The sequence below is a fragment of the Pinus tabuliformis genome, chromosome 7, assembly GCF_031772625.1.
Source record: "Pinus tabuliformis cultivar Carrire ecotype Pingquan chromosome 7, CPIR1, whole genome shotgun sequence".
Classification (NCBI taxonomy): Eukaryota; Viridiplantae; Streptophyta; class Pinopsida; order Pinales; family Pinaceae; genus Pinus; species Pinus tabuliformis.
Window position 1 is genome coordinate 1,638,911,642 of NC_142293.1, and position 23,065 is coordinate 1,638,934,706.

The 23,065-nt window shown below is 35.4% G+C and overlaps 1 long non-coding RNA gene across 2 annotated transcripts; it reads left to right on the plus strand.

Moving 5' to 3' along the window:
- The first annotated feature begins 5,171 nt into the window (after positions 1–5,171).
- Positions 5,172–11,774, plus strand: LOC149254646 (uncharacterized). 2 transcript variants are annotated; one of them, XR_016267171.1, is made up of 2 exons: positions 5,172–5,948; positions 11,324–11,774. It is a non-coding gene; the product is annotated as an uncharacterized LOC149254646 (long non-coding RNA). The 2 variants fall into 2 exon arrangements; XR_016267170.1 differs by having other exon boundaries at positions 11,327–11,774.
- The last annotated feature ends 11,291 nt before the right edge of the window (positions 11,775–23,065 follow it).

Genomic DNA, 23,065 nt, shown 5'->3' on the forward strand with positions numbered 1-23,065 from the left:
CATATGATTATGTGTTTATACAACCTTTGCACTAGGTTCCTCTCTTACATTTCTCTTTTCCATCTTTATGCCACATTTTCTATGTGTTTGCCACTGCCACTAGCCTTGAAACATTTATTTTTGGGAATTATACATTATTCATGTTCCTCTTGTATTGCCTTTTAACATCTAAATCATTTTACATTTATCTTTTGATATGTACTAAATTATATTCAAAAGACACCAAGATGTCCTAAGCATTAACCTCTCCTCAACTTGAAGGTTGTCTATATGAGCTACAACAGGTTGAATTATGGGACACATATTCCAAAGATTGATGATGTTAATGGCTGGGATTTAATTACTATGACAATCCAGGAGGAGGGTAGGTATGCTTTTTGATTGAGTTGGAGCATACCATTAAAGAGGAGGCTAAATAAGAGGTTAGAAAAGATCCTACATCGCTTGTTAGACAACAGGTGGACAACCATTGTGGACGAAAGGGGAGAATAGAATGGGAATTACAGGAAATGGACCCAAGTATGAGAGGGAGGAGGAACATGATTGTATAAGGCAACAACATTGAACTTAGAAGTGCAACTTAACAAAGGAGAAAACACATAGGAAAGACAAAAGGAGCAAGACAAATCTCAATTGGCAAGAAGTTAGGAAGAGATCATTTTGGGTGGCGAAGAAATTGCCTCTCGAGTCCACACTGGCCATAGGGTGGAGATGGGGATTCTCATAAAATATTCGTGGAAAAAGTCTTGGATAGTCTTTGGATGGATTCTTTGTTGTATGTTTGAATTGTATTGTTTTGGAGTTCCCAAGCTTAGTGGAGCCACAATGTTGGATTGAAGTGGAGCCACAATGTTGGATTGAAGGGTGGAGACAATGAGTCTTTGGATTCCCTGTGTATCTTGTTCTTATTGTTCACAACCCATGTTATTGGAAATGAGAAATGGGAAATGACAACGGGATGAGAAATGATTATGGTACAAGAAACAGAGTTTGGAGGTTTTGCATTTAATAAATGAGGAGGGAAAAAAATAAGAAAAATGTGAAAGACATAAAACAAAGCATAGACAAAAGGAGCAAGACAAATCTCAATTGGTAAGAAGTTAGGAAGAGATCATTTTGGGTGGGGAAGAAATTGCCTCTTGAGTCCCCATTGGCCATAGGGTGGAGATGGGGATTCTCATAAAATATTCGTGGAAAAAGTCTTGGATAGTCTTTGGATGGATTCTTTGTTGTATGTTTGAATTGTATTGTTTTGGAGTTCCCAAGCTTAGTGGAGCCACAATGTTGGATTGAAGGGTGGAGACAATGAGTCTTTGGATTCCCTGTGTATCTTGTTCTTATTGTTCACAACCCATGTTACTTGAAATGAGAAATGGGAAATGACAATGGGATGAGAAATGACTATGGTACAAGAAATGAGTTTGGAGGTTTTGCATTTAATAAACGAGGAGAGGGAAAAAATAAGAAAAATGTGAAAGACATAAAACAAAGCATATATTATTCGCATTCTCCAATAATGTGGTTCATAGGTAATTAGTTGCTTATAGGCTTTTATTGCTCACATAGACATAGGCCATTCTTGAATATTCATAGTGAGAAACAAAGCTTGTGTTGCTTACATGGGCCATTCTCAAATACCCATGTTTGATCCTCTAATAGTGAATAAACCTTTTGCATTGAGCTCAAGCTTGATTTGGCCTTTCCATTTCCATTTGATTTGGACCTAGTGAGTGGATTTTTTTGAAGGCCATATCCCTAGAAATTTCTGGATTGAGTACATGATCTTGCATATCATGTGTATATTCTCCCATATGATTTGAGTGGACCTCAAATTTGGGCTATATTGTAGTATTTGGCAAGCAACTATTAAGTTGTAGTTTCCCTAGTTGGGTAATAGGATGGTGAAGATTGAATTGAGCTCCATTGGGATTTGGGAATTGAGCGAAAAGTAGAGGGCTGTTTAGAACTACTATTACCTTCAACTATCTTACTATAGGAAAAAGTGTTGCTCCCTCCATTGGCATTTTGCATAGAAGTGGAAGGGTTTAGAACCATAAATGCTACAACTAATGTTTGAAGACAACCTAAAAAAGTTACCATCAAAATTTCAAAACTTTATTGTTAATCCATTATAATAGTAATTAATCTTTATAATAATAAAAATAATATATAATGAAACAAGTTTTATATATTAAATGTAATAAAACTATATAAGGAACTCTACACTAAATACACTTTTAAATATAACCAACACAAAAATTAAGAAAATATAATTAAAACATTAAAAAAACATAACAATAGGCAACACATGGAAATAATATAATTTTAACAAACAAAATCCCTAAATGGACAATGTTGTTAAAGAAATTTTAAGCTAAGTATAGCAGACCATGAAACTACCTATGAAAACTATTCACAAAGCCATTCTTCATAATTTTTTCTTTTTATTTTTTGGCTCAACGTCCAACTGAGAGTGGTTCAACGTCCAACCGAGATGAGACCAACATTACAAATGAACCAGAACAACGTTTCTCAAAAAATTGTTTCAAAATACGTAATTGGTTTCATGTTTTGAAAAATGAAAATGATTGTATAAAATAGTGTTTTCCATACCATTTTGTTTTCTTTGTGTTTTTTTTGGAAAATGAATGCTCCAGTTTCGTTTTTGGTAACATAGCTCACAACTTAGTGGGAGAGTGGAGGTAGAGAGACCTATGGTGTCCTTGTTCCAACCAATAGTTGGTATACCATCCCTTGAACAAAAGACTTCTTAGTCTTTAGAATTTGACTTGAGGGTGTTGCAAGAGAGAATTGTTGCAACTATCTATGGTTAGGTGGAGGGTCATAATTATTTCTTATGTATGTTTCCTGATAATGAATGTGTGATGCATTTATGGTTTGAAACGCCGTTATTGTGAAAAATACATGATTGTGTTACTATTATTACACAATTGACTAACATACTATGCAATGTTTAGAGGCATGGGAATAAACTATAAGAATATTGATTTAATCACAACAATATTTAACATGCATTGACGGAGTTTATGTTGCAATGTGATAATGTTAATGATTTCTTCCTCCCTTAATCTTATTAACTTGTGATGTGATATGAGGGGACCTCTATGAACCCTTACTGATTGCACATCCTAATGATTGTGTCTATACCTCCACTTCACTCAAGAGTTAGACTAATAGGTCGGTATTTTGTGTTGTTTTAGGCATTTGGATTTATGCCCCTTGTACTTTGTACAATATTGCATCTTTGTTATGCATTCTTTGATATGAACCTCACAGATTTAGAAGCCATATTTGTTGCTATGTTTTTGCTCTTTATGTAGGATGATGTTTATATATGTGTATGTAACCATCGCGTGGTTGTAATACTCGTTGGTTAACACTGTGGTATGAAGTGTGAACATTGGAGGCTCTTTAGGAGTCACCAAGCCTATAGTAGAGGGTAATTGACAACCATCATTGCAACTATGCTTATAATTCCTTGTCTTGAAATAGGGGAGGCTTACAAGTTTGGGATACTATACATCATTTTCCTATCCATAGGGTTCATGCTTGTATTCAGTCTTAAAAAGGGGGAAATCCCGTTTCTTGAGGAGTGTTGATCTCCTTGAAATCCTTATGGCAACGTGTGCTTTTTATGGTTGCGCTTAGATGCTCGTGTTGCATATCTAGTATTTGAAGGAGACTTGTGAATATGTAAGTTGAGATCTATTTGATTTTTGTAAGACGTGGAAGGGCCAAGGGACCGTAGATACTTAAAAGACAAAGTTAATAAGTCTTCAACGTAAATGGACAAGTCCTTGATTAGTGTTCCTTGCTATCGACACTGTGAACCCAAAGAGAGTAACTTTGATGTAAGCTTAGGAGGGATAGCACCAATTGGTGCCTTAGTAAACCTCAATGGGCCTAGCCATTGGCGCAAATTTGTGGGCCCCCAAACAAGTTAGCTCTGAGGGTAAACCCCGAAACAATTGCTAAGATGCAAAAGGAAAGCGTTGGGTAACAGAACACGGGAGATGGGAAATACTCTGGCATATAATGACCCATCAAGTGGCCATAGTATATATATATATATATATTGCAAGTTAATGCAAAGTGCGAGGTCGTGGAACCTCAACCCATGAATTGGTCGACAACCAACAAATAAATGCTAAGTGGTGCTGGGAGATTAGCCAGGGGGTATAGCCACATGGTTACCATGTGGCTGAGATGATGATGTGGCATTATTTAATTTGCCAAAACTATAATGGGTACATCTCTTGATCCAAAGGTTAGATTGAGGTAAAGTTTTACATCACCAAAGTCATCTTGACGACCAAAATCATCTTGACGAGATGGAACACAATGGTGATGTCGAAATTTTTAGACCCCATTTCCATAATGACAACTTGGACCTTGGGTGAGCATAGTAATTGTCCTCCTACCCTGTGTTTTGTAGAGTATTAGGGAGGGCGTTCAGGGCGTGCGGAAGTTACACTATGTAAGCACCTCCCATGCTTTTTGCAATCATCTTCCCAATGTAGCCCTTAGCCATCTGCCTCTCTCAGGTCCCATACCTGGTATTTGTCACTTCCAACAATATGCTAATAAAATCCTTTCTTGCAGACGAACCAAGAAGTTTGCACATGTTGACAACTTAATACACACATTTCTTTTTCTCTCCGATCTTCACTACCACCCATCCTCAAAATTGCTAACAACAACTCATCTACTCTCCCGCATGTTAGTTTACCTCCATTGATTGCGAGACTTCCATATGTTACACATGCCACATGTACCCATGTTCAACTTGCGAAGAAGAAATGGGTCATATTGCCATTCCCTTCATTATGCCTTTCCACCACCCCCCATTGAGATGTAATTATTATTATTAAATATTTTTTATTTTTCGTTTCATAATAATTTTATAATGTGTAAATAAATTCAAGCTCAAAAATCTATATGATACAATTACAAAACTCAAACTTAGTATTCTTTAAAAAGGGGCCAAAATTGTTTGCTGAATCCAAAATTGAAATAAACTTAACTGATTTATTATTGACTATAATTATAAATATAAATCCTAAATTTTACATTTTCTTATTCTATATTGAATTTAATTTTAATTTTATTAATAAGTAAAAGTGTTTGCTGGCGCAACAACAGCACAAAGACCGTGAAAAAAATCCCGCCTAAAAACAAAGTGCGACGTGTTGTTCATTCGTTCACATGGAGCTCTAGGGTTTTGACGGTACCTGGTAACATGAAAGGCTAGGGTTTTGCCGGTACTTGGTCACATGGAAGGCTAGGGCTTTGCCCTTAACCTGGCCACATTGTATGCTCTAGGGTTTTGTGGATAAGGGTTTACTATTTATTCTGCTGCGAGGAAACAGAATCTTCATGGTGGTTGAAACCGGCCGCCCAGGTTAGGCGTTTCAGTAGGGGTCGCTCTTCATGACTTCGAGAAGATCTCTTCGTTCACTTGTTTAGCACGGATGCCATGTGCCTATTTTGTTAACAGGATTCAGTTTTCTCTTTCCAATATAAAATATTTTTCATGCTGCTTTTCTCTGTGGAAGGTTTCGTGAACAAATTAAACGGTATTGAACGTGTTTGTGCATATATCTTGATTGTGAGAGTTTCATTATCAGCATTTACTTTAGTCAGCAGGCGAATTTCAGTGTCTGCATGACTCATCCCCTTAAAGCCAAATTGATCGTATTTGCCAAGAGACAGGCTTAGCATGCTGCATCGTTTCATTTGGCGGTGTGGTATTAGCGGTTATGATACATTTTGTTTATCTTGGTTTTCAAATTTAATATTTTGGGGTGTAGGGTACAGGTTTTGACCGATGGACTACGCTGATGACCAATTATCTTATTCATGAATGCGAGCATGATCGCAAAAATGAACATCTAAGGGACTGAGTTGTCCACATATATGTCAGTCAGGTATCTCAAAGTTTAAATGATTTATAGATCGCAATGGCCATTGTGGTTTAGTGATAAAATTTATTCGAATATGTTTTCTTGTTTTGTTAAATAACTCGCTGCTACCGGTGGTTTCCCTGCCTTTTTTTTGTTTGATTTGTTGGTTTTCTTGGCTTGCCTAAAAATATGATTTGTTGATATGTGGTGATATAAACCCCACCATCGTTTAATGGCTGAAAACTGGGATGACTACATAACTCATTTTGAGTGCGGATATCATCGCGCCAAAGAACATCTAAGGGGCTGAGTTGTTCATTCTACCCAAATTGGCCTCTTTTTGTTTTGTTTCTTAAATGATTTTTTGGGTTTTGTTTTTTATCTGGTTCTACCAGAATCTTATATATGATTGTCTGCAGGGGATTTTTTTGTTTGTTTATTTCTTCTATTCTTTATGTGTTTGTATGTGTTGTTTAAATTTTTCTTCGGTAATTATCGATTAATTGTAAATGTAATCTGTTATATTTTGCAGGGAGAATCCTATATTCGTCTTTTCTTTGAAACCATTTCAATATGGGGTTTTTAGTGTAGAAAATTCGTTTCAATATGTGCATTTTCATTTATGAAATTGAATGCCTGAAGACTTTTTCTTTACTGTTGAATTTTGATGGGTTTTAAAAATTGTCTGTTGAATGTTATGTTCAGAAACAATAGTTTAAGCATGAGTTCTGAATCTCATCAGGGTTTCCGGAAGTGCTACGTTTCTATACAATTGCAGATGCAGAATCGTTAAGAGCAATAAAAGCGTAGATAGTTCTGAACAACTGGCCAATATAATTCCTGAACAACTGGGGTGACCTTAAATCTTATTTTTATTGCAAATATGATCTCACCAAAGAACATCCAAGTTGATGAGATGTTCATTCTGCTATCCGCACGGGGATCATTTTTTACTGTAATCTAAATTCTGTTTTCCTGCAACTCGTGATTTTGTATGGTTTTTTGTCGTCATATTTCAATATTGGTTTTTTCATTTGTGTAAGTGAATGGCAGTAGATCTCTGTTACAATTCTATGTTGATATGCTTAAAATTCCATTCGTTTGAATTTTATGTGGCCAAGCAATCATATAAAGACGAATTTTATGTGGCCAAGCAATCATATAAAGACGCATTTAGTTGCTGTCAATCTTACTGTAGCAAACTTAATTTGGTGTCACTATTCTCTTCAATGGCGGACGTAGGGTTAAGAATATTCGGGCTAAATAATTCATTTGTGAGTACTTCGATTGCCATTATATGGGGGCTTGTAGATGTCCTGTGCTGACAATAGGTGGGAGCATGCACATGAACTATAGAACTTAAGCAATTCAATCGACATTGCCATCTACAATTTGAGCGACAAGCTGAAACTTTGCAGTTAAGTATTTAAAATTTAAGGGCTTCATCAAAACATACGATACTCGCAAGTTGCCGTAAACAAGCAGAATCATGGCATTCTTTTTGCCATGCCATCCCATGTTCAAGAAGCCCCCTCTATATCTGAATGTTTGTCCTATAAGTTTAAATAATGCTTGTGGGCGTGTTTGTATTGAAATTTTGCAGGCTGCTGAAATTTGAGGCCACCAATAAAAATCCCGAGACCCGAGTTACAGTTATTTCACCACTAGAAAATAACATATATTAGGGATTATCTGTATCTAAATATGAAAATATAATGTACCTTATGGCCATGTATGATTAATGGTGTCATTTATTAGCAACTAAAAGTAGTTTTTAATTAGCAAACAATCATCAGAAGGCTCAAAAGTTATTGTTGGACTAGCTTTGCACCTTGGTAATCCTTGGAATAGCTTTTCACAATGATGCTATCCTTGGGGTGCATGCTCTGGAGGGTCCGAATTAAGAGGGGCTGGAACGTCGCTAAAGCCCATTTAAGGAGGGTTAGGGAGACCAGGTGGTCTGTCTTGCCTATCTGTACGGTTCGCACGCTATGAAGTGGCCTAGGGGACAGGCCTGGAACCCAGCCCAATACCTACAGTATGAGTTGTCCCAACCTAAAATCAGACCCGCTCGTTCTGACTAAGATGTTAGGGATCCGCTCTGTTGACTGTCTGCCACACTTCGGCACTAATGTTGTTTGTTTTGGTATCATGTCTTGCAGTCTCTCTGAATTGTGGCTGTTTAAGATATATGATGTTTACAATGTCTACAATAACTACGGGTTCTATCTCTGCAATGCGAATGTTCTATACTGAAATTTAATAATGTCAAAGGAGGTGAGACCATTTGTTATGGCCTTTGCACAATTGACACCTCTGGTAGATGGAAAATATGTTGAAGTATTAATACATGGTAGGGTTGCCTGAAACAATGTGAACTAATCAAAGCCTACCTTGCCTAAATTTTTTACTATGTTTTAAATTTTCTTGTAATTTATCTGACATGGTCTGTTTGATATATGTTTAGCTTATTGCACTAGTTGTTGTTACTGGTTAATGGAGATAATGAATGTGGAAAATCTTCCCACCTCTGTAGTTTTGGCACCTAAGTGGTAAATGTTCCAATTGCTTGGAAATGATGATTGGTTTTGAGCTTCCGAGTTGATTTAGAATTGGGGTAAAAGTAAAACTATTGGGGGGCTTCTGTCATACATTAGATCTTGGATCATGGTGGAACTTTGTAAAACCATTGGGGCTTCCACCATGCATATTAGATCTTGGATCGTGGTGGAAGTTTGCGTTATATTCAGCTTGCATCTCCTGACATGATGTTCAGATCATGTTTGGAAATTGCCTTATTTTCAGCTTACATCTCTGACATGATGTGCTGTTTGCTAAATGTTTAGCCATTTTACGATGTCACTACTAGTTGGAGCTAATACGTGTGCATAGACTTCCCTGCACCTGCTGTAATTTGGTGACTTAAAGAGGTAGTTTCTGCTCCATCGTGGTGGTCATTCTGGGCTGTTTGGACTTTAAATGCCTTTTTTGTTAGTTGTCCTGCTTTGAGTCATTTCAATTTGAGCCGTGGGCTTTTTTCTTGGTACTCTGTTCTCTGCCATAAGTTGTGTCTATTGTCTTGGTGCCATAGTTCTGTGGTCTGTAGTTTTTTCTGTATTGGTCGGTGTTCAAATTGATTGGAAATGATAGATTAATGAGCTTTGGGTTTGGTAAAGATGGAGTAATAACACTGAAGGTTTTCCATCATACATAGATCTTGTCTCATGGTGGGACTTTAATTTGAGACACTGAAAATTTTGTTGTGTTCAGTTTACATTTTATTGTATTCAGCTTGCATTTTGACAAGATTGTCCGAATGTGTCTGAATTTTTTTCCTATTCAGCTAACGCTTCTGACATGATTTTCTGCCTGTTATATGTTTTTAGCCACATGATTGTCTGCTTGCTATATGTTTAGCCACTTTGCTGGATGTTACTGCTAGTAGACGTACGAATAAGAAACTTTCCTCCGGCTGCTGTAATTTGGGGACCTGAGAAGTCTGTCCAATTGATTGAGAAAATGATCATCGATTTTTGAGCTCCTGGGTTGATGTAGCATAGGGTAAAAACCACTACTGGCTTCCTCCACACATGAAAGCCTAATTTACGATACATACATGTTGGACCAAGGTGAAACCTTAACTACCTCTGAAATTTCTGTTGCACTAATGTCACATATTTGTGATGATGGTCTGTTTGCTTTGGTTTTTAACTTTTTTCCTAGTAAATTGCATATCACTTGAGATTGCAGGAGTGGGCCTAATGATTGCTGTCTTGCATATATGATGGTTTGCTAAATGTTTAGCTTTTCCTAGTAAATTACATATAATTCAAGATTGCATTAGAAAGTAGACCTAGTGATTGCTGCCTCGCTTCATGATGGTCTGTTTGTTATATGTTTAGCTTTTGCCCTAGTAAATTGCATATCATCCAAGATTGCAAGAGTAGGCTTAACGATTGCTCTTTCATTGGTTTGGTTTAGAGTGAGTTAGTACTGTGTTATAAGGTTATACCATAACTCTGGCCGTGCCTGATTTCCGCTGGATATAACTCAAATTTATGACGGGAATGAGGAGCTGTCAAATTTATCACTGGAATGGGGGTCTATTTTTGATAGGTGTAGCTTATTCCTTAATAGATTCCATGGTTTAGGGTTGGGTCTAGTCATTAATGATTGGTGTCTTGCATTAAATGATTGGGAGTGTATTGTACGCGACTGTGGACAATTTGACTTGTAAATTCTTCAATCACTTCTCCATCTGTTCGTTGGAGGCATATTTTTTTTTCCTCAATCTATTCTACCTATGTATATATATTTTACGAGTAGTTTTGTTTTCGAATCTCTAGTTTGACCACATATATTGTAGTTTTGTGGTCAATTTGAAGAAAATTTGGAAGAAATTTGATAATGTTATTTATCTTCTGCAAGACCTATAGGGATGTGGCCCTCCTATTTATGTATATTGGGTAGGTGTATTTTGTCTCATAATTTGCATGATATTAACTGTCTCAAATTATTGTCAAGTGTGTGTATTCTAGCTATTCAAATCGAAGTTGATATCTTTGAATGTGTCTTCATATCATCCAGTATAACTTTGAGACTATTTAGGTGAGTTATATAAATTGTTATTCAGTGTAGCAATTTAAAGCTCAAGTTGAACTCCATCAGTATGTTAGTGCTTGCGATTATGTAGAACATAGAATCCAAGGTGTGAAACTCATTGGATGTGTCAGTGTCTTGAGATTCTTTCTTGAGCATGGTCAATTTGAAGAAAATTTGGAAGAAATTTGATAATGTTATTTATCTTCTGCAAGACCTATAGGGATGTGGCCCTCCTATTTATGTATATTGGGTAGGTGTATTTTGTCTCATAATTTGCATGATATTAACTGTCTCAAATTATTGTCAAGTGTGTGTAGTCTAGCTATTCAAATCGAAGTAGTGCTTGCGATTATGTAGAACATAGAATCCAAGGTGTGAAACTCATTGGATGTGTCAGTGTCTTGAGATTCTTTCTTGAGCATGGTAGGGACGTTTTTGTGTCTTGAGATTCTATTTTGAGCATGGAAGGGACGTGTCAGTGTCTTGGGATTCTATTTTGATCATGGAAGGGATATGTCAATGTTTCAAGATTTTATTTTGAGCATGGAAGGGATGCTTCTGTGTCTCGAGCGCTAGGTTTTTTACTTCTACTGAATCACGTCCCACTGGCATAGTTTTGTAAGCTAGGCAATCCAGTTGGGGGTTGCAGTTTGAGGTAAATTTGACTGGTGGTCCTCAACCACATATATATGGCATGGACGTTGTTTGTGTGTTGTCAATGTTAAGTCTGCTGTTTCGTTCTGTTATGTTTTTGGTGTAAGCTGATTTTCGATCGTGTTTGTGCATTTATTTGTCAGCAGGTAAAATGTGCTCCTGAATGACTCGGTTCATTTGGTAGTGTGGAAGTACTGGTGATTATATGTTTTCTTTACACAAGTTATATTTTAATATTTTGGGATAAAAAGCTAGGTTTAGTTGGTGGACGACAATGATGACCGCATAATCTTCTCTCTGAACGCGATCGTGATCTCGCAGGAACTGACATTAAAGGGGCTGAGTTGTCCACATTTGACCGTCTGTGATTGTAATCGGAATTTTGAAATAATTGCTGATTGTTTCTCGCTATATTTTTTTTTTATCCTTGAAGGGTTTTGTGGTTTTGTATTTTAAATTCCTTGACCCGTCATCAAGCTGTGATGAAATAGCTGTCAAAATATGGGGGCACAAGCTTGTTATTTTAGTGCAAGTGTCATTAATTCATCTTCATGGCTATATATAAAGTTTGGCCCTGGTGGTTGCCTTGTTATCCGCAGCTTGTAAGGTAACTGCATTTTGGCCATTGATCTCACGTTCAAGAGAACCTAGATGTATCATTACTCGTTCTCAGAGAAACCCGGTCTATTTTACTTCTAAAAAGTTTGGCTTTGAAAGCCTTCCATTGAGGCCTTGTTTCAACATTGATCTTAAAGTCAATATAGGGTCCATTGTCATCCTAATTTTTTTACAGATATTTTTGTGTTATTCTTTTTTTAGTAATGTTCAATTTCTGGAGCTTTTAAATGAGTATAGCGAAGCCCTGAGCTTCTTCAGAATCTCAGAGATCTTGGGTACCCTCTTTAAAATGGAGGGGAAGTGTATGGGAGGGGTTTTCACAAGAAGTATAATTGATCATATATATAAATATATTTGGGACATAAAAATCTGTGTAGCTCTAGCCATTGTAAGCATAGTTATCCTTTTGACTTACATTCAATTTTTACAAGTGGACAGCTCAGCTGTTAAACGAGTATATTATTGTTCAAATGCTCACTTGCAATTTTAGTTTTGATTCAATTCTTACAAGTGGACATGTTTAGTTTTGATTCAATTCTTACAAGTGGACATGTCCAGTTTCAATTCTTACTAGTGGACATGTTTAGCTGTTATTGTACAAATGCTCATTGTAATCATAGTTATCATCCTCATTCTTAAAAAAAATCACAAACATGTATTTGGCCCATTGAAGCCCCTTTTCAAGGACTAACCACGAAAAAGGCTTAAGCTTGAGAGTTTTGTGATACGTATATAGAGAAAATGTATATGCAAAACTAGCCTCCGAAAAAGGCTTAATCTTGAGAGTTTTGTGATACGTATATAGAGAAAATGTATATGCAAAACTAGCCTCCGATTTTCATGATTCATTGTTCCAAACCCAAACTCTTCTTTTTCCACCATAGGAAAAAGGTTTTTAACAAACTTACCCCATTCAAAAGCAAATGCCGCTTGCAATCCCAAATCCCTTAAGCTAAGCCACTATTCCCAAGAGCAATTGAATGTGAAGCTGTTATTTGCTTGAGCTAGAAGATATAGGCCTTTCACATTAAGGAAAGCTACAAAAGGATGAGAGCAAGTAGAAAGATAAGATCCCAAAAAAATCCTTCTCTAACCTAACTTGACACCCATTTCCAACCTTCCATACAATTTGAAAAGCCAATTAAAGGATGACATCAATACCCCCAAGTCAAAAAGCATGTATGTGTTGATTTGGAAACAAGCCATTTGAAAAGCCAATTAAAGGATGTCATCAATACCCTCCAAGTCAAAGAGCATATATTGTTGATTTGGAAACAAAGCTTGACATCAATACCCCTCAAGTCAAAAAGCATGTACGTGTTGATTTGGAAACAAGCCATTTGAAAAGCCAATTAAAGGATGTCATCAATACCCTCCAAGTCAAAGAGCAAGTATTGTTGATTGGGAAACAAAGCTTCAAATCCAATCCACCAAGGATGACTTTCTAAAGTATTTATCCTTTATCACCCACCAAGGATGAATTTTTAAAGTACTTATCCTTTATCGCCCACCAAAGATGTCTTTTTAATGTACTTATCTTTTATCACCCATCAAGGATGATCTTGACGATCTTTTAATGTACTTATCTTTGATCACCTCATTACATACTCATCTTTTATCACCCATCAAGGATGATCTTTTAATGTACTTATCTTTGATCACCTCATTACATAGCCCATTACCCAAAGAAGCCCCTTAGAGATCCTTCAATGTCCCAAACCAAAGAAATTTTTTTAGTCCCCATGCTTTTTTTTTGCCTTGATTTTAGGCCTGGAAAGGGACTTCAAAGTCGCTAAGTGAAATTTGTTCTCTTTTTCCACCTTCACCATAAAAAACTGAACATTCGTTCTTTGATTCTAAGATAAAGGAACTTTAACCAAGCTCAACCAAAAACCAACAATATGATTTCAAGCATTTGGAAACTTATCTCATGCCCCATCCATTCTTGGGATGGCAAGCAAGATAAATGATATTTTAAACAAGCTTGTTTTGAAAAATGATTGTACTTATTTAAATAGCTGAGCATTTATACAATGATATATTTATTTAAACAATAATATATACTCATTTAACAACTAAACATTTCCACTTGTAAGAATGGAATCTAAGTGAAGAGGGTAACTATGCTTACAATTGCAAATGAGAGTTTGTACAATAATATACTCGTTTAACAGCTAAACATGTCCACTTGTAAGAATTGAATCTAAGGATGATAACTATGCTTACAATTGCAACAACTAAACATGTCCACTTGTAACACTTGTAAGAATTGAATCTAAGTGAATATAAGAAGTAAGAATTGAATCTAAGTGAATATAAGTGAAGAAGATAGCCATGCTTACAATTGCAAATGAGCATGTGTACAATAATATACTCGTTTAACAACTAAACATGTCCACTTGTAAGAATTGAAACTAAACAGAATTGAAACTAAACATGTCCACTTGTAGGAATTGAAAGTTTGAATGGGGTAAGTTTGTTAAAAACCTTTTTCCTATGGTGGAAAAAGAAGAGTTTGGGTTTGGAACAATGAATCATGAAAATCGGAGGCTAGTTTTGCATATACATTTTCTCTATATACGTATCACAAAACTCTCAAGCTTAAGCCTTTTTCGTGGTTAGTCCTTGAAAAGGGGCTTTAGTGGGCCAAATAGATGTTTGTGCTTTTTTTTTTTTAGAAGAGTAAGCCTTTTTTGTGGTTAGTCCTTGAAAAGGGGCTTTAGTGGGCCAAATAGATGTTTGTGCTTTTTTTTTTTTTTGGGGAGAAGAGTATATATCACCTCTTCATTAACCGTAAGGTGGCTAAAGAGTTATGCCATTAACCGTAAGGTGGCTAAAGAGTTATGCCAAAATGTGATTAAAAATTAACCATTAGAATTATAATCTATAGTAGCTTTAATTATTGTGAGGAATGTTTGCAATTTTGGTCCATAGGAAAAAGAGGTCTCAAACCTTTCCAATTTTTGTTGCATGAGGCATTTGGAACATGTGAAATAGGCAATTCCCCATACTATTACAAACCACAACTAAAGTGGTTGCTTTCTACAGATATCTTTTTAGAGACATGACTAAGTAGTTAATGGTGGCTATTTGCCTTTTAATGAACATTGACCTTCTTGTAGCTCTTTTTTGGATGTCAAAAAAGTAAATGTGATGGTGAGTTTCTTATTAAAATTTCTTCTAATCATTGTAACTACAGATATCTTTTTAGAGACATGACTAAGTAGTTAAGGGTGGCTATTTGCCTTTTAATGAACATTGACCTTCTTGTAGCTCTTTTTTGGATGTCAAAGAAGTAAATGTGATGGTGAGTTTCTTATTAAAATTTCTTCTAATCATTGTTTGGTGATTTTGCAAGGGACCAATACCAAAGCGGGACTCATTGCATCATGGGCCATAATTTTCATTGTGAAGTTGATTTTTTAAAGGTTTTAGTTGGAGGAGATTCCAAATGCATAATAGATTAGTTGAGAAAGAAGTTAGATTTACAAGTTCTAGCATTGACATAAAGTCTTGATATGCATAGATTGCACAAATGATAATGGCAAAACAAGTCTTCTCAAACCTATATAGAATATTTTTTTTTGTAGCGGCTTTTTAAATTTTTTACAATTGGTCATCGTAGACCAAGCTTAGTAGATTGTTTACGTAATTTGTAGATGTTTACTGTATGATTAGTGACAATGTTTTGTTTTTTTTATAATGTATCTCTAATTCTCAATGAATAGCAAGATACATATTTTGTTTTTTTAAGAAAAAATAATACATAAAAAATGTAATGGCATATATTTAAACATGTTATAAAAAGTTCCAATTTACAAAATAATACCCCAACACTATAATAATAGCCAAAATTCTTTGAAAATAAACTTCTACACTATAATAATAGCCAAAATTCTATGAAAATAAACTTCTAATAAGATGTGCATAAAAAGAAAATAGAAAAAAGATGTAATTTTTTATTTTTATTTTTGATACATTTTAATAATGTTGATGATTAATGGAGGCCTAGTAGTGGTAACCATGGATTTTAATGCTCAACTCAATGGAAGTCTAGTAGGGTTAACCATTGGGTCTACCTTGGTGGAGGGAATGATTAATGGAGGCCTAGTAGGGGTAACCATTAATGTTAATACTCAACTCAATGGAAGTCTAGGGTTAACCATTGGCTCTACCTTGGTGGAGGGAATGATTAATGGAGGCATAGTAGGGGTAACCATCAATGTTAATACTCAACTCAATGGAAGTCTAGTAGGGTTAACCATTGGCTCTACCTTGGTGGAGGGGCAATTCTTTACCCAACCATGTGTATTTATGGACATCTACACTGTAGGTTGATACCCATAGGAATCCATTATTGGTTCAAGAGGAGCTTTCCAAGTGACCAACAAAAGGGGTCAACCTTGAAATTTGGGATTCTTTATGTGCAAGGGTTTTGGAACTTTAAAATAAGTGGGATGGCCTTTGTAATGGGTTAATCTTGAAAATTTTACAATGTTAGTCTACAATGAAATTTGAACTATATAGGGATTGTTGATATAGAAGGGTATTTAGGAAAAAAATACACCATTTTTTTATTAAAAACAAAAGACAAGTACAAATGCATGGATCTTGAATCCCAAAATTCTGGTTACAATGTAGAAAGAGTGAATTGATCTAATAGAGATTGTTCATCACTATAGAAGGGTTTGAAACTTGAAATTTGGGATTCTTTATGTGGAAGGGTTTTGGAACCTTAAAATAAGTGGGATGGCCTTTGTAATGGGTTAATCTTGAAATTTTACAATGTTAGTCTACAATGAAATTTGAACAATATAGGGATTGTTGATATAGAAGGGTATATTTTTTTCAAGAGGAAAAAAATACATCTTTTTTTAATTAAAAGCAAAAGACAAGTACAAATGTATGGAATTGAATCCCAAAATTCTGGTTACAATGTAGAAAGAGTGAATTGATCTAATAGAGATTGTTCATCACTATATAAGGGTTTGAAACTTGAAAATAAGCTTGGGATGGCCTCCTTGAGACCAAAACAATATGATTCTAAAATAAACCAAATAAAGCTTTGCCAATTTTTTTACATGTCACATGAGATGCTATTAGACAATGGGGTTCGAATGGTTATCATGAAGGTGTCTCATGTGTGATAGTATACTAGGGAATATTATAATTTTGAAATCCATTTAGGCCTACCTACTCATACTCGATGGGTGAGCACTCTAGAAAGTATGAAAATTGTAACCACCTTGGATTACAACCAAATGAAACCATCAATACCCTTCTAGTGCTTAATAAGTCATTGTGTTGTAAAATACGTGAATGTGGCCCTTCAATACTCTTTAATGGAGCAAGAGCCATAATGAATGTGATTGCAAGACAATACTTGAAAGATTATCTCAACCACCTTTTTGGGATACATGCACTCAGGACATCATTAAGATCTTCAATTGGGGTGTCATTTGACTTTTCCATACATTATTACGGGCACATATGAACATGTTTCTTTAACCACTAGACCTTATCATTTGGGATCATCAACTAAAATTGTTGTGGAAATGAACTTGAACTGAGAATAGACAACAAATTATAAAATGAACAAGAGTAGTCACTTTCCAAAATGACGGGTGATGTCTAAAGACACTATAAGTTCCAATGTGTTGTGATCAAAACATCAAAATGCATGATAATAAAATAAGACATCATACATGACCAATATATATATATTCAACCATAAGTTTTTTTCTTTGTAATATTCTAATCTATCTCTCTTTGATTGTGGAAGATTCAATCCATAAAAGAGTGTTGGCATTTCCAAGCATTTATGTGAAATTCACTTTGTTTTGTTGATTGGTTGTTCCAGTTGATTCATTTTTCGTCCTCTAGTTTCCTATCAAGTATATTCGTTTGGTCATTTGTTGTCAATCAATTAGTTCATCATATAATTGACTACTTTGTTGTTTAACCATTTGATTGCAGTGGATCCATCAATTGACTCGTGTTAGTTGATCCTCATTGGTTGATACTTCGAGTTACTATCTCTAAAAGTTATAGAGGTGTGATGAATTAGTGATATCTTCTATTCCAACATGGCCCCATCAACACAATGTTTGGGAGGTTCAAGGGGTGAAACTACATTTCTAAGACACCTTTTCATAATTGAAGCGTTTTGATGCCCAAACATACCACATAGCTTAATAAACTTAGCTTTGACTATTACTATTATTTTAGTAATTATATCAACAATATGCACATATGTATTGTAATATAAAATGGTGTCAACCTTCTCTTGAATCGATTGTATAAGGTAACAAGTGTGAAGTTTGACATGCTCTATCTTACTATGTGGAATAGGATTGTTAATAGTCTAAATTGCATTTTGATTATCAAAACAAGTAGAAGTTGAGGCCTAAATGGTAACAAGCTTTCCCAAGGGGTTGGCAAATCCAAATTGATTGTGCAATAACAACCTCATGATATTTAACTACTGCAATTGAGAGAGAAACTACATTGTTTCTTACATGAATAGCTGAAACATGTCGGTGTAAGTGGATTTTGTCAGCATCGTTGCTTGCCTAGTTAAAGCTTGTGAAGTTGACTAATGAAATTGAACATCAATTGTATATGATACGAAAATGAGATTTTTCTTAGTTGAATGAACATTTTTTTGGTTTTTTTAGAAGTAACTTGTCTTTTTGAGGATCTTGCATAAACCACCAAATTAACAACAAAAGAAATACCAAGTTCATTGAGTTAAATAAATTATTTAGGGCTACCAACTAGCTATCAATAAAGGGCAACATTGACTTTTGGGATTTGACATTTTTTAGTCGACTTAACTGAAAAGGTGTTTCAACAAGTACAATGCATATTTTGATTAAGAGAGAACCATTAGATAGTGGCAGAATTTGAAGATCGAAAAAATGCGGAAGATCAAGGTTGATCATCTTAATGGTGTGAGCAAGTCTATTCTTCAATCAAAGAACTTGTTCAATATTATTATCAATAATAATTAAGTCAACATATGCAACAACAATCTTGTTCATTATTATTATCAATAATAAACAAGTCAATATAGACAACAACAATAATAATCAAGTCAACATATACAACAACAATAATAATTAAGTCAACATATACAACAACAATCTTGTTAAATACTATTATCACTAATAATCAAGTCAATGTATACAACAATCGAAGTATCATCATTACAATATAACACAAGATTGTGATCAAGTTCATGACACTTGAACCCAATATTGGGAAAATTGATCAATCTTAACATACAAATCTGGAGGGGCTTGCTTCGAACTATATAATGTCATTTTTGATTAACAGATAAGATTTGACTATGAAACAAAATTAAGAGGTTGTTACATGTATATGTATATTTCATTAGATAAGTCACCATGAGGGAAGGCACTTATAATGTCCATTTGATAAATTTTCCATTCAAAATGAGCAACAAGGGGTATGACTACTGGAACAAAATTTAGTTTTGTGGTAGGGGAAAGGTTTCAGTGTAGTTGATGCTTTTTTATTGTGAAAGTTATTTTGTGACCAAACAAGTTTTAGAATGCTCAACACCACATTCATAAGTGTATTTGGTCTTGTATACACATTAGACGACATTCTTCCCTTGTGGTCAAGGAAGTAAGTGCCAAGTGGGCTTTTCCAAAAGAGAATCAATTTCAACTTGCATAGTTTGTTTCCATTTAGGTTACCCTTATGCGTTAACTTAGGAGTGATCATAGGGTTCATGAACATCAGCTATTGATGTGACATGTTGCTTCTTACTGTGAGTTTGTTGGCCCAAGGAAACATCGACATTAGGTCCAACAATTTCGATTGTTTTAAGAACTCACTGAGATAAACAAGGAGAGTATGATTTGACATTTGTTTTAGAAAGTTGATTAGGGGAGGCTATAATTTCAACTGAAAATGATCATTGTTCAATCAACACACTCAATGGAGTAGTCAAAACACTAAAAAGAGAGATAGTTGATCCATTGTCTTTAACAACATTAAGGGGATCGTTGTACAATTGTTTAAGATAATTCAACAATTTAATGTGAGCAGACTTCTCATAAAATATCACACTTCCTTTGATAATGATTTGTTGCTTGATAGGATCAAACAATGGATAGGTCTTTAACTCTTCAAAGTGGTCCATCATGAAGCAAGCATGACTCTTAACATCCAATTTCTTTCTATAATCATCATAAATATGTTTCTAAGCAATAGATTTGAAAACTCTAAGGTGATTAATTGAGGGCTTCTTGCCACACCATTCTTCAACTAGAGTCTCAATACTAACAATTTTGGTCAATTCTAGGATAGCTTCAGCCAAAATTTTGTTGATAAATCTTTGGCTTGTAAGAAAGATTGAGCCATTTGGACTAAGGTTCAATTTTCATATTTCCCCATCCATTTTGTTGCAGGGTATGGGGGATTGACCTCTACCAAAGGATACTTGATTGAACAAGGTATTCTTCAAATGGTCGATTACACATTTTTTCCATTACAAATCTCAGACATTTAATGGGTTGATGACATTATTTTTCAACCAATGCCCTAAATTACTTAAATTTTTTAAAGACAATTCTTATTTTTAAAGAAAAATAGTCAAGTAAACCTATAGAAATCAATAAAGGTCAAAATGTATTGTGCACTTTCTAATGAAGACTTATTAACAAAGAGCTCTCTAAACTAGCTTTAGTGGTTTTAGTGCAGTCCATGCTTTTCATAGTCAAAAGGTGCGCGATAATGCTTGCCCAACACACTTCCTCTCTAGACCATAAGGTGGAAGAACTTGGAGCAAACCAACAACCATGTCTTGTGTTGCCATTGTTTATAGTCTCAATTTTCACCCTAATTAAATGATTCTAATTTTAGGTGTAATTTGTGATTTTACACCCTATAAGGGGGCCCCTTCTATAAGCTCTATTGACCCTCTGCCCAACGTTGTCATGTTTGTTTCAGATCTTGCATCTTTTGAGCCCCCCTCAATTGTCCCAGTCAGGGGAAGGGAGGACAAACCCTCCCTCTTCTCTGGTAATCCTATTTCCCCTTCGATCATATTTGGATCTTATTCGACGATCCGGTCCTCTCTAGATTCTGAGGACACTGAAATGGCCTTTCCATTAAACAATTATTTGATTGGCCTTGGGCTAATGAATATTAAAAAGTATTTCTGTGTGGAGGAGGGGGTTATTGTTAGTCCAAATTCTAGAAAGAATGTCACTGTAAGGAAGAAGAGGGGTCCAAAATACAATAAGGTTTCTAATGTTTCTTTGGTCTCCTCAGAGCTTCAATAATCTTTTCATGATGTTGAGGGAGATTCTTCTATCTATTCTCTAAAATACAACCTTCCATTCCCTACGATGGAGGTTTTTGATGTTGTTGTCTCACGAGTCCTTGGAAATGCTTGGTGATGTCATTCCCTCATGATCTTGATGTCTTTCAATGTTCAAGGCCTGAGTTTTGCTCCTAAAAGAAGAGCCCTGGCGTAGCATAATTATTTTAAAGAATCCGAGTTTGGTTGTTGTTGTTGTTTTATTTATTTATTATTATTATTTTTTTTTTTTTATTTTCGAGTTTTTGTTTTTTTTTTGTTTTGTTTTGTTTGTTTGTTTGTTTTTTTTTTTTTTGATTTCTCGAGAAATCATGGTTAATAAAGAGAAGGCTTCAAATTACTTATTGAAAATGTGCCTTGAATGGTATGTCTATGCATCCAATGCTATAGGATATTTGGGTGGTTTGGCAACGTTTTGGGACCCCAAAATTCTACACCTTTGTGCATACAATTATTGCGTTGGGATGATCCTTTCAGGATTTATGAGAGGATCTTATACTTGCCTCCATGTAATCAATATATATGCCACCTATTTAGAAAGGAAATCTTTTTGGGAATGGATTGAAAACTGCGCGGAGCTGGAACTCAACTCTTTGATTGTGGCAGGGGAACTAAACATGACTATGCTGCTCAAGGAAGTTTGGCGTTCAAAAGGAAAAGGGGATAAGATGGAAGGTTTTTCAAGGATTTTTTGCACAAAACAATTTGCGAGACATTATCCCTTGCCCAATAAGACCTATGTGGTGGAATGGTTGGGTTGGAGTTGAGGGGATCTCAAAGAGATTGCACCAATTTTTTGTCAACTCAGATTTGTTTGGTAGATTGGATAAGTTACAATAATGGATCTATCATTCCTCTATCTCCGACCATGAGCTGATTTTCCTTGAATGGTTTGAGATTAATGAGAACAAGACACACCCTTTCAAGTTTAACCACTTGTGGTTAAAAGACCCAGATTTTGACTCCCTAGTTAGAGCCTCCTAGAATAAGCCAATCACAACTACAATGTCGTCTTGCATGGAGGCCATGAGTCATAAATTGAAAACATTAAGTATGCGGTTAGGCACTGGGAAAGGAGAATGAAAAAAAATCCCTAAACAGGGAAGTGATATCTTTAGACAACATGATCTGTGTTTTGAATGACTTGGCTAGATCTGACCTATTTCTCAAAGTCATAAAAATTGTAGTTTCTGTCTTTTGAAGAGAGATAGGGATAGATCTTGAAGATACAAGAGGGGTGGAGACTAAAAATTCGGGCCATATGGGTAGCGGTGGGAGACAAAAATACTCTGTTCTTCCATCAACTTGCCTCTAAAAGGAAAAATGAAAACACTATGGAGATAAAAGATGAAGAGGGGAATTTATTCACGTCCCTAAAAGATATACATAGGGAAGCAACCAAGTTTTCTAGTCGCCATTTTAGAGAGAGCACAGGGGATAATCTTGTGAATCAAATGCAATTCATTAACTTGTTCCCTAAAATGATAAAGAGAAAAGAAAGCGATGAATTGGGGAAAACCATTTTCATGGAAGAATTGAGAGGGTTTATGAAATCAATGGCTAGGGACAAGATCCATGATCGAAAGGGATGGTGATGAGCCTCAATATTGCAGCAAGAATGCTGCAACTTTCAAAGCTACCAACTTTACTTTATTAATTCGGGGTTTTGTACAAACTTAGAGGTGACGGTGTTGTATACACAACAGAGGCATTATTCTACTCATGCCACCTTCAACTATGTCACTTGATCATTAGGGTTCCACACCATTCCTCTACTGAAATGAAATGAGTCTAATTACTGAAAGAAAAATGTGAAGTCTAGTCCTAGTGCAGAGAAAGTAAATGCTTTTACACTCTAAAGATGAAAGGTGTCAAATTGTAAATGCTATGAAATTACACCAATCTTATGCTT